This window comes from Nicotiana tabacum, chromosome 22 (assembly GCF_000715075.1).
Source record: "Nicotiana tabacum cultivar K326 chromosome 22, ASM71507v2, whole genome shotgun sequence".
NCBI classification, from domain to species: Eukaryota; Viridiplantae; Streptophyta; class Magnoliopsida; order Solanales; family Solanaceae; genus Nicotiana; species Nicotiana tabacum.
This window is the reverse complement of record NC_134101.1, coordinates 163,477,901-163,487,388: the sequence shown is the minus strand read 5'-3', so window position 1 is coordinate 163,487,388 and position 9,488 is coordinate 163,477,901. Positions and strand designations below refer to the sequence as shown.

The following is a 9,488-nucleotide window of genomic DNA, read 5'->3' as shown; positions in this document are numbered from 1 at the left end:
CAAATAAATCATACATAGTATTCATTGACGGCATCAACACAAACAAAAAGTGCCAATGGGTCATACCTTTGTCCCAATGAATGACCCTTGCCAGTTCGAAGCATACTTGACTCAACTTGATCTTGATGTGGAAGAATGCATTTCAGCACTGACTGATTTACCTCATAATGCTTGACAGACATTTCCTTGTTGTATGCTCTTATCAACCTCTTGATTTCCCAGACTTACTACCTCAATTTCACTTAATCCAAAGTTCAGGTCATCTCAGAATGCGTGAATCTTTAATTATTTCCTCAAACGCATCCTTTTCTCATATTCAAAATTGTGTCATTGCTTCGTGATTAGACTAACTTTTAAGATCAGGCTGAGAATTATGCGGCATGTCATGTCACTAGAGTCGGCATGAAAAGAACTATAAAATGAAAAATGACCTAAACAAAAACTAACTAGAATTAACAAAAAATAGGAGATTGCATTAGACAGATGATGAAAAGGGTTTGAACAAGACAAGCAAAATAGACATGGATTACAACCATGGAACAATCCTAAATAACACTAGACGAGTTACTACAACTAAACGAACTAGACAAAGTGAGAAGAAGAAGAGTTTGAGTCACAAGACAATATCCGGATTACAACCCTGAAATAACCCGGACAAACAGAAATGACAACAATATAAACCACCAAAACTCCTCCCTGGCTAGCCAAGAAAGGAGTGTCTTTCCAATTACCAAGCTCGACATCTTAGCCACTAGGTTGCACATCAAAATTGCTAGGACCTTCACCAATTTCAATATCGTTAACTTCAGTCAGCAAGTTCCCAAGAGAATTCTCATACTCCCTGCCACCACGCATCTCCCCCACAAAATGTGCATATTCATGTGCAGGTAAAGGATATTGTGCGATATTCTGGGTGTCACTATACTGGACCACAATTATCCCTTCTTGAATCGTTATTTCTATCTCCCTTTTTCAAAGCACGACAATATTCAATGCTATGCCCTTGGACATTAGAGTGGTACATGCACCGTACAGAAGGAACAAAACCTTTTGCATATGGGTCCAGAGTATAGCCGAGGAGAGTCTCAATCAGGCCAGACTGTTTCAACTTTTCAAACAAGCTTGTGTAGGATTCTCCGATTGGCGTGAAACTATTTCTTTGCCTTTGTTCCCTTTTATTACCCTATTTCCTAGGGTTGTTGGGTGCTAGACAATGTTGTGAAGGCGAAAGAGTATTATGCGGTGCTGGTGCTCGCCATAAGGAGTGACCCAGTGGTTGAACAAATGATTGGACGTTGTTCGGAGGATAATACTGAGATGGATTATGTGGAGCTAGGGGATAGGTTTGGGGTTGGGGTCGGGGTCGAGGCTGATTATATTGGTGAGACAGACCCGTTGGGCCATGTCGCGATCCTGATACAGCCATGGCAACATCATCATGTTTTTTCTGAATTGCCTGTGTTTTGGCTTTTAAGGCAGAATAGCTCATGATCTTACTTGACTTCAATCCCTCTTCCACCATTTCTCCCATCTTTACCACATCATTGAAAGGTTTACCAATGGCTGAGATCAAATGGCTGAAGTAAGTAGGCTCCAGGGCTTGAAGAAAGTATTCAACCATCTCATCTTCTTCCATCGGAGGATTGACCCATGCAGCTTGCTCCCTCCATCGGAGACCATATTCTCTAAAGCTTTCACTGGGCTTCTTTTCTACCTTAGTCAGGGACAGGCGATCCGGGATAATATCTATGTTGTACTGAAAATGCCGAGCAAAAGCCTGAGCCAAATCATCCCATGTGTACCACCTGCTGACATCCTGGCAGGTGTACCATTCTAGAGCTACCCCACTCAGACTCTAGCTGAAGTACGCCATCAGTAATTCGTCTTTTCCCCCGACGCCTCTCATTTCACTGCAACAACCTCTCAGATGAGCTACAGGATCCCCATGTCTGTCATACAAGTCAAACTTGGGCATCATGAACCCGGTAGGCAGTTGAACATCAGGGAACATACACAAATCCTTATAAGCCATACTCACCTAGCTTCCTAACCCCTGCATATTTCTCAATGATTGCTCCAGACTCTTTACCTTCCTAAATATCTCCTCATGCTCCACGTTCTTGGGTGGTTTCTCAGTTTCAACATGAGGCTCAAAGTGAGGAGTGTAATAATAAGGATCTAGGACTTTGAAAGTCGGTTCCAGGGCATAGTATTGGGTATCTAGAGCTGGTAATGCGGTTGTTTTGGCTGGTGGAGCATGGAAAGTTTGGGAGGAAGTGCCAGGGCAATTGTGGTAAGGGGTGAAGCCTGGGGCATGTTGAGGGGAAAGAGCAACAGTAGTAGGAACCTAGGCTTGTGTTTGTGGTAAGATAGTTGCAGGGTTTTCAGTGTACTTAGTAGGGAAGGAGGGTGGAGGATGCCCCCTGATCCAAGATTGATACATTTCTGCCATCTGTTGTTTCAACCTTCGGACCTCCTCTTTCAGTTCCATTTCTGATTTTACAATCTCCCTTGGTGGGTGTACAACCCCAGTGTCTGTTTCTTTACTAGCCATGACTGCCTTGTGCTTTTTGGTGATGTATGGACGAATCACCAAAGTGCCACAAACTAACCACCCTCTGTTATGTTAACAATAAAAGTAACAAAGAGGAGCAAAACGAAGCCAACATGTTAGCGTTAGGACATTTGTCAGATAAAATATCACATTTCGTGCAATGCCCCTAGTCACAGTTAACGGTTCTAGAATGGCTTCGAGGGTACGAAGGTCATATGGCAGCATCCCAGATTCACTCTTCTTGCCCCATTTCCTTCTTCATTTTCTTTCTAACACCACTTGGTTTTTCATTTCTTTCCCCCTCTTTTCTTTCCACTCATTTCTCACGTCCCACAACTTCATTCTTTTTTTCTCTTTTTCTTCTTTTTGTTTTCTTCTTCTTCTTTTTTTTTATTTTTTTTAAATGATGATTCGATCGAACACTATGTAGGTTGCCTACGTATCATGTCCCTCATGAATCAGATCAAGCGTAGTTCTGAAAAAGTAATGGACAAAATAAATTAAGAAACAAAAATCTTTTTGAATTTTTCATTTATATTTTTTTTGGTCTTTCAAATACAAAACAAAAAGTACGATAATGAAAGACTCGACAAACTCTTAACCACCTAAAAGACTTAAAACCAGGCTCAAAATATAAAATGTCTCCTCAAGTAACTCCTGAACGCAATTGCCCTGGGATATCTGTCATGCTCGAGTCCTGGTACGTAGATCCACACCTGAATGAGAAAAATAGGGCCAAATAGATTAGCGACTCAAGACACTATGTGAGACCACACCTCCTATTGGACACATGCAAGACAACTATTTTTGAAAATTAACCTGCATGGCCAAGAGTGGCTATTAATGCAAACTCAACAAGATTGACCTCATGGACATGGAAAATGCCTCATTTTGCAAAAATGACTGATATGGCCAGAAGTGGCTAAAAATGCAAACTCAAAAGGACGAACCTTAAGGTAGTGGGACACTTAGTTGCGAACTCGGGATTCTGAGACATGGGTCAATGAACTACTTTTGCGAAAATGACCCTATTTTGAAAGAATGGCCAATGTGGCTAAAAGTGGCTAAACATGCAAGATATGGCTAAGACCCCGCAAAGCCAAGAACCTAAGACTTACTAGGAAGACCGGACCCTATGTGGGTTGCCTACGTATCACGTCTCGAAAGACGAGAATCAGGTTCGCGTAGTTCGAAAAATTGAACATGGGAGAAAGCTTAAAAAATGATACTAATTCGAAAAAAAATATATTTTGGCCAGAATTGGCTAAAAATGACCGATACGGCCAGAAGTGGCTAAAAATGCAAACTCAAAAGGACGAACCTTAAGGTAGTGGGACACTTAGTTGCGAACTCAGGATTCTGAGACATGGGTCAATGAACTACTTTTGCGAAAATGACCCCATTTTGAAAGAATGGCCAATGTGGCCAAAAGTGGCTAAACATGCAAGATATGGCTAAGACCCCGCAAAACCAAGAACCTAAGATTTACTAGGAAGACCGAACCATATGTGGGTTGCCTACGTATCACGTCTCGAAAGACGAAAATCAGGTTCGCGTAGTTCGAAAAAATTGGACATGAGAGAAAGCTTAAAAAAATGACACTAATTCGAAAAAATATATATTGTCTTTTTGAAAAATGATGGAAAATGTAAAATCTTTTTGGATTTTCTTTTTCTTTCTTTTTTTGATTTTTTGGAAAATGATGGGAAAGTGTAAAATCTTTTTTTTTTTTTTGGTTTTTTTTTTTGAAAAAGTTGTGAAAGAAAAATATAACTAAGCCTACTTGCTTCATTTTTCACCCTTCTTTCCCAAGCATCGGTCTGCCAAATAACCTTTTTACCCTCAAAGATGCAACATGTATCACATAAGGATGATTGAATGTCTTTTTGGGCCACGGGCCCATTTTGACAAAATTTGAATAGGCTTCCTACAAAGGGACGCGGTACCTGGGACCGAGCTCTGCTAGGTCTAAATGACATGATGCAAATAAAAATGACCTAAAGGCTGACCTAGGTTTGGGGTTCACTAACAAGGCAATTCGGGGGAGCGTATGGTCGATGGTGGTTGCTCAAGCTTTCCACCCACTCCATACGTCCGACGGCCCCCCTTCTAAATTAAGGGTGACTCAACAAAGAGTTCGTGCACGCGACGCATACTCCGAGACTTGTTGCAGAAAGAAGACCCATGGTTATGCAAATGATGACAGTTTATAATCAGTAACACATTAAGAAAAGCGATAAACAAATAACCAACAAAACAAGAAATAAAACAAACAAACTAAACAAACAAAGCAAATAAATAAAACAAACACCTCTACCGAATATCCTAAAAGCGAACAAGATCAAATATCAGCTCGAACCTGCAACTCCCCAGCAGAGTCGCCAGAGATGTCACACCCCTTTTTTACACCAAACTTCACTAACCCCTCTTAAATAAATAAAAGGAATTTATAAAAGCTTGAAAAAAGGTTTTCAATTTGAAAAGTGACAAAATTGTGTGTTCAAAAGGATTAACTCAGAGTCGCCACCTGACATTTGATTTCGGTGTGTCAGGTCACCATTTGTCCACAAGTAATAATTTTCCTTTCAAAACACTTTGAACTCTAAAACGAAGTCACCACCAGAGATTCGGGTAAGGGGGTTCATTTGACTCGGGGAGAAGGTGTTTGGCACTCCCCAAGTCCCGTAACTAGTACGGTTGCATACTTGATCTAGTCGGCTTACAGAATATTCGAATTGAGGTAAAACAAACAAGCAAAAATAAACACACAAAAGGGCTCGAGGTCGTCCCCTCCTAATAAAAGAAAAATAAAAATAAAAACAAAATAAACTACTACAAGCTCTACTTTTGGCCTTCAAATACAAGTACTACGGGGCATACCCCGGATAAAAATATATACAAAACTCTACGGGGCATTCCCCTGAATATAAACTAACGGGGATGACCTTTCACCTCGAAAGAAACTAAAAAAAATAAACGTACTAAATGTTTGCCTACCCAAGTATTTACGGCTTAAGCATGCTCCCATGATTAATTAGTTGAATAAAGTAATCAAATGATTAATCCCGGTTGTTACTGTGAGGTTTACTAAACATTTCCTAGGCCTATGATTCAATTGGCTCAAAGAATATTAATCATACAAATCAATTTAACCTAACCTACACGAAATGATTGCAGTAATTAATTACGGAAACACTAAATTCCTACGTCAACTTCTCTTAGCATTAAAAATTCATTTAAGCTCTAAAATGACTACCATAGCAAAGCATAAAACAAATTGCAAACTCACATAAAATTCTATTATAAGAGTGCATTCAGGGAAGATAACACAAATTCACTCACACAATAACATATACGAACAGATTTGAAGCATAAAATTTAGAAACAGGCCTCAAATGAGCAAACTTTTTTTAATATATGAATTTGATTACATCTAACTCCGGCGAACCGAGCCTGAATCGTAGAGATGACATGGTAACAAATCGATAGGAATTCGAAAGACATCGGGGAACTCGAACTCGAACGCCTCAACAAACTTCACCTCAAGCAAAATTCATAGTTGAAATCTCAGAATCGGAACCTTCTTATTTGGTGAATCTTATATTTCCCTAATATGTTTCTATCCCTCACGTCCCTCCTCTCTATGTGTGTGTGTGTTTTTGTTGCTGTATCAGGCGACGGGAGGGAGGTGGGCGACTATTGTAGCTCGTTTTCCAGCAAGCTGGGTGGCGGTCGGCGTGGTTTATGGAGGTGAAGGTGCCGCTGTTCTTGGTTCAGCCATGTTCTCTAGGGTCTAGCATTCTTATAGTTGAGGGGGACGGCTGAGGTGTGGTCGATGGCTGGGAGCTAAAGTGTTGCTGCTGGGTTTTTTGGGTGTCACCTGAATTCCGGCGAGTTTGGTGGTGGAGTTAAGAGGGTGGCAGCTGGAGAGTATTAGGGATCTTCTAGGGTTAGGTCTTGTGTGTAGGTTAAGATGGTTGCTCCTATGGTCTAGGGTTTTTTTGTGTTGTAGTCTAAGGTTGAAGAAGAAGACCCTAGGGTTGGGGTGTAAGGGTTTAAAGAAGAAGGGGTAATGGGTTAGGTCTTGCTGGGCTTAAAATTTGGCCAAAAGATTAAAAATGGACCTCTCTCATTAAAAATGTGATAAACTAACCCAAAAACTCACTCTTCCTTTTGAAAATGATATAAAATTTATAAATAAAAATATAAAGCTAATCATAATTAATTAAAACAAATAATATTATACTATGAAACTATTTTGGTATTTTTCAAGATTATGTAAAAATAAAATAGGTTCAAGGTAACATATCTTTCTAAAAATATCTAATACGTGAATCAAATAGAGAAATATGGAACTATTTTTTTGTATTTTTCAATTTTGTGATAAAAATAATGTAAAAGAGTCAAACTTAATTGAAATAATTATATTAGACCTAAATTAAGTATTTTACGCTAAAATGGGTGAAATTTCATAAGGGTCAAAAATCACATGTCTACAGTGTTGCCTCATTACATGTCACAGTCACTGGTTCATCAGGAAAAGTAATAATAACGTCGTAGAAAGGAAAAATGTAAAGATAGTAGTGAATAACAAAGAGCAAATATGTTTGATTAAAATTGAAAAATCATCTGAACAAAGTGTGGCTCGATGAATCGAGCATTTATTTTGAAACAAGTAAATCTTAAAACAAAATTACTGAAAATCTTAAATGCCTAGAATGGCTATAGAAGTAAAATCTGCCAAGCTACCCAGGGACTCGGCGGGCTCGAGATGGTGTAGCGGTCCAATTCCTGAGAACAGCTCCCTTGTTTACGGTCTGAATGGTGAGGCCTTCTTCCTCCTCCTCCTCAATTATGGCACTGCAGTCCATGTCCTCATCCTCCAAGAACAAATTCTTCAACCCAGCTAGTACTTCCTCTTCTGCAGTCCCCCATATCGTATCAGCTTGGTGAAAAGCTTGTTCTAGGTGTTGCACTGGTTGCTCGAGAGGGTAATATGTTCTGCGCCATGGAGGCGACCAATCATTGTATTCTTGCCATGTGTACTGATATCCAAGCCCAAAGGTGGTACCATGTTTTTTCAGCCATATTGGTTTGGTGATACCTTTGAGGCTCTTTCCTAATCCTTTGTTGGGTTCATATCCAGACTAGGCCAATATGCTTTCTATTTTACCACTCCACCATTTATCCTTCTCGACGGCGTTGACCCATTCAATATGATGATAGGTTTCCCCTCCTAGCCTTCTTCTATGTCTAATGTCCAAGATGGTTTGACTAGTGTAAATGGGGTTACTTCCATCTCCGTGAATGATTACCTACTGACGGTTCCATTCAAACTTCACGGCTTGATGTAGTGTGGAAGGCACGGCTCCAGCAGCATGGATCCATGGTCGGCCCAACAGAAGGTTATATGAGGTTGGTATGTCAAGCACCTGAAACTCGACGTCGAACCAAGTTGGCCCCATTTCCAAGCAAATATTGATTTCCCCGATCGCGGCCCTCTGGGACCCGTCGAAAGCCTTCACATTCATGCTTCCTACCCGTATCTCATGGAGTCCTTTGTCCAACCTTTTCAGAGTGTCCAATGGACAAATATTTAGGCTTGAACCTCCATCAACCAAGACCATAGCAATGGATTTGTCTTCAAATTGCACTGTAATGTGCAATGCCCAATTGTTATTCAACCCTTCAGGTGGTAGTTCATCTTCATGGAAGATAATCTTATGACTTTCCAATACTTGCCACACCATATTAGCCATTTCTCTGTTAGTGATGTTATTGGGTACGTAAGCCTCGCTCAGCACTTTCATTAAAGCGTTCTTATGTGCCTCTGAATTTTGCAATAGTGACAGGATAGATATCTGAGCTGGTGTTTTGTTTAGATGGTCAATGACGGAATACTCATTTGCTTGTACTTTCCTCCACAAGTCATCTAGCCTTGTCTTGATAGGTTTCCTAGTAGTGGCATCCTTACTTGAACCTCCCAAATGTTGAGGTGTATAGACTCTCCCAGTTCTAGTCATTCCTTGTGCAGCGCCAGATTCCTCTACCTTGGCCTTCCCTTTTCGTCGAGCCTCGGCAACATAATCCCTAGGTATTGCTTTTGAGTTGAATGGAGGTGTGGTTGATACTGTTACAGTGAAAGGTGTGACCACTTCTACTTCAAATGGAGCGGAAGTGACCGCAGGCAGAGCCACCTCTACCTCGAATGGGACTGATACAGTTACCTCAACCTCGATTGGTGGCTGAGTCTGTACCACGATAGGGGTAAGTGTGACTGCAACTTTAAAGTCATCACCTTCTCGAATAAGCCCAATCGACCCTTCGGGGTCCCATTCTTTGTTCGTCTCTATCACATGTACACCATCACCTCTATGATCAGGGATGGGGTTGTCGTGGATATTAGGTACGGCTTCCCTTGCCTGTATGACCTTGTTGTCAATTAACATCTGGATCTTATCCTTTAATGTTCGACACTCAGCAGTGGTGTGCCCCTTCATACTGGAATGGTATGCATAAGTCTTGTTCGAATTAACCCATTGGGATAGGTTTTCTAATGCCACAGCGGGAACAGGAGTGACGTAACTCGCGGCTTTCAACCTTTCATACAACTGGTTGATGGGCTCAGCAATAGCGGTGTATTATTTGGGCGGCTTGCGGTCAAAGTTGGGTCTTGGTCTTGGATAATTTTGGCGAGCTGGTGGTGATTGGAAGTGGGATGGTTGGGAGTTATAAGTGTGATGGACAGTGGTTGTTTGAGAGTATTTGGGAGATGAAGGTTTATATGTAGGCAGTGGTGCTTGGTATGTGGACGGAGGTGTTTGATATGTGGGTGGAGGTGTTTGATATGTAAGTGGAGATTTCGGGCCTTGGGCCACCATTACTGCCCCAACATCTCTCTCCTTTGATATGCAGCCTAATTGTAATGCCCTAT

General features: G+C 40.9%; 1 protein-coding gene across 1 annotated transcript in view; it reads right to left on the bottom strand.

Annotated features, from left to right (window-relative positions):
- Nucleotides 1-3,156: 3,156 nt before the first annotated feature.
- LOC107799570 (uncharacterized) overlaps nt 3,157-9,488 on the bottom strand; it is a 30,382-nt gene continuing 24,050 nt past the window's right edge. Inside the window, exon 8 of the transcript XR_012705019.1 lies at nt 3,157-3,270. The gene's annotated coding sequence lies outside the window, so the exon portion shown is untranslated. The remainder of the gene's footprint in view (nt 3,271-9,488) is intronic.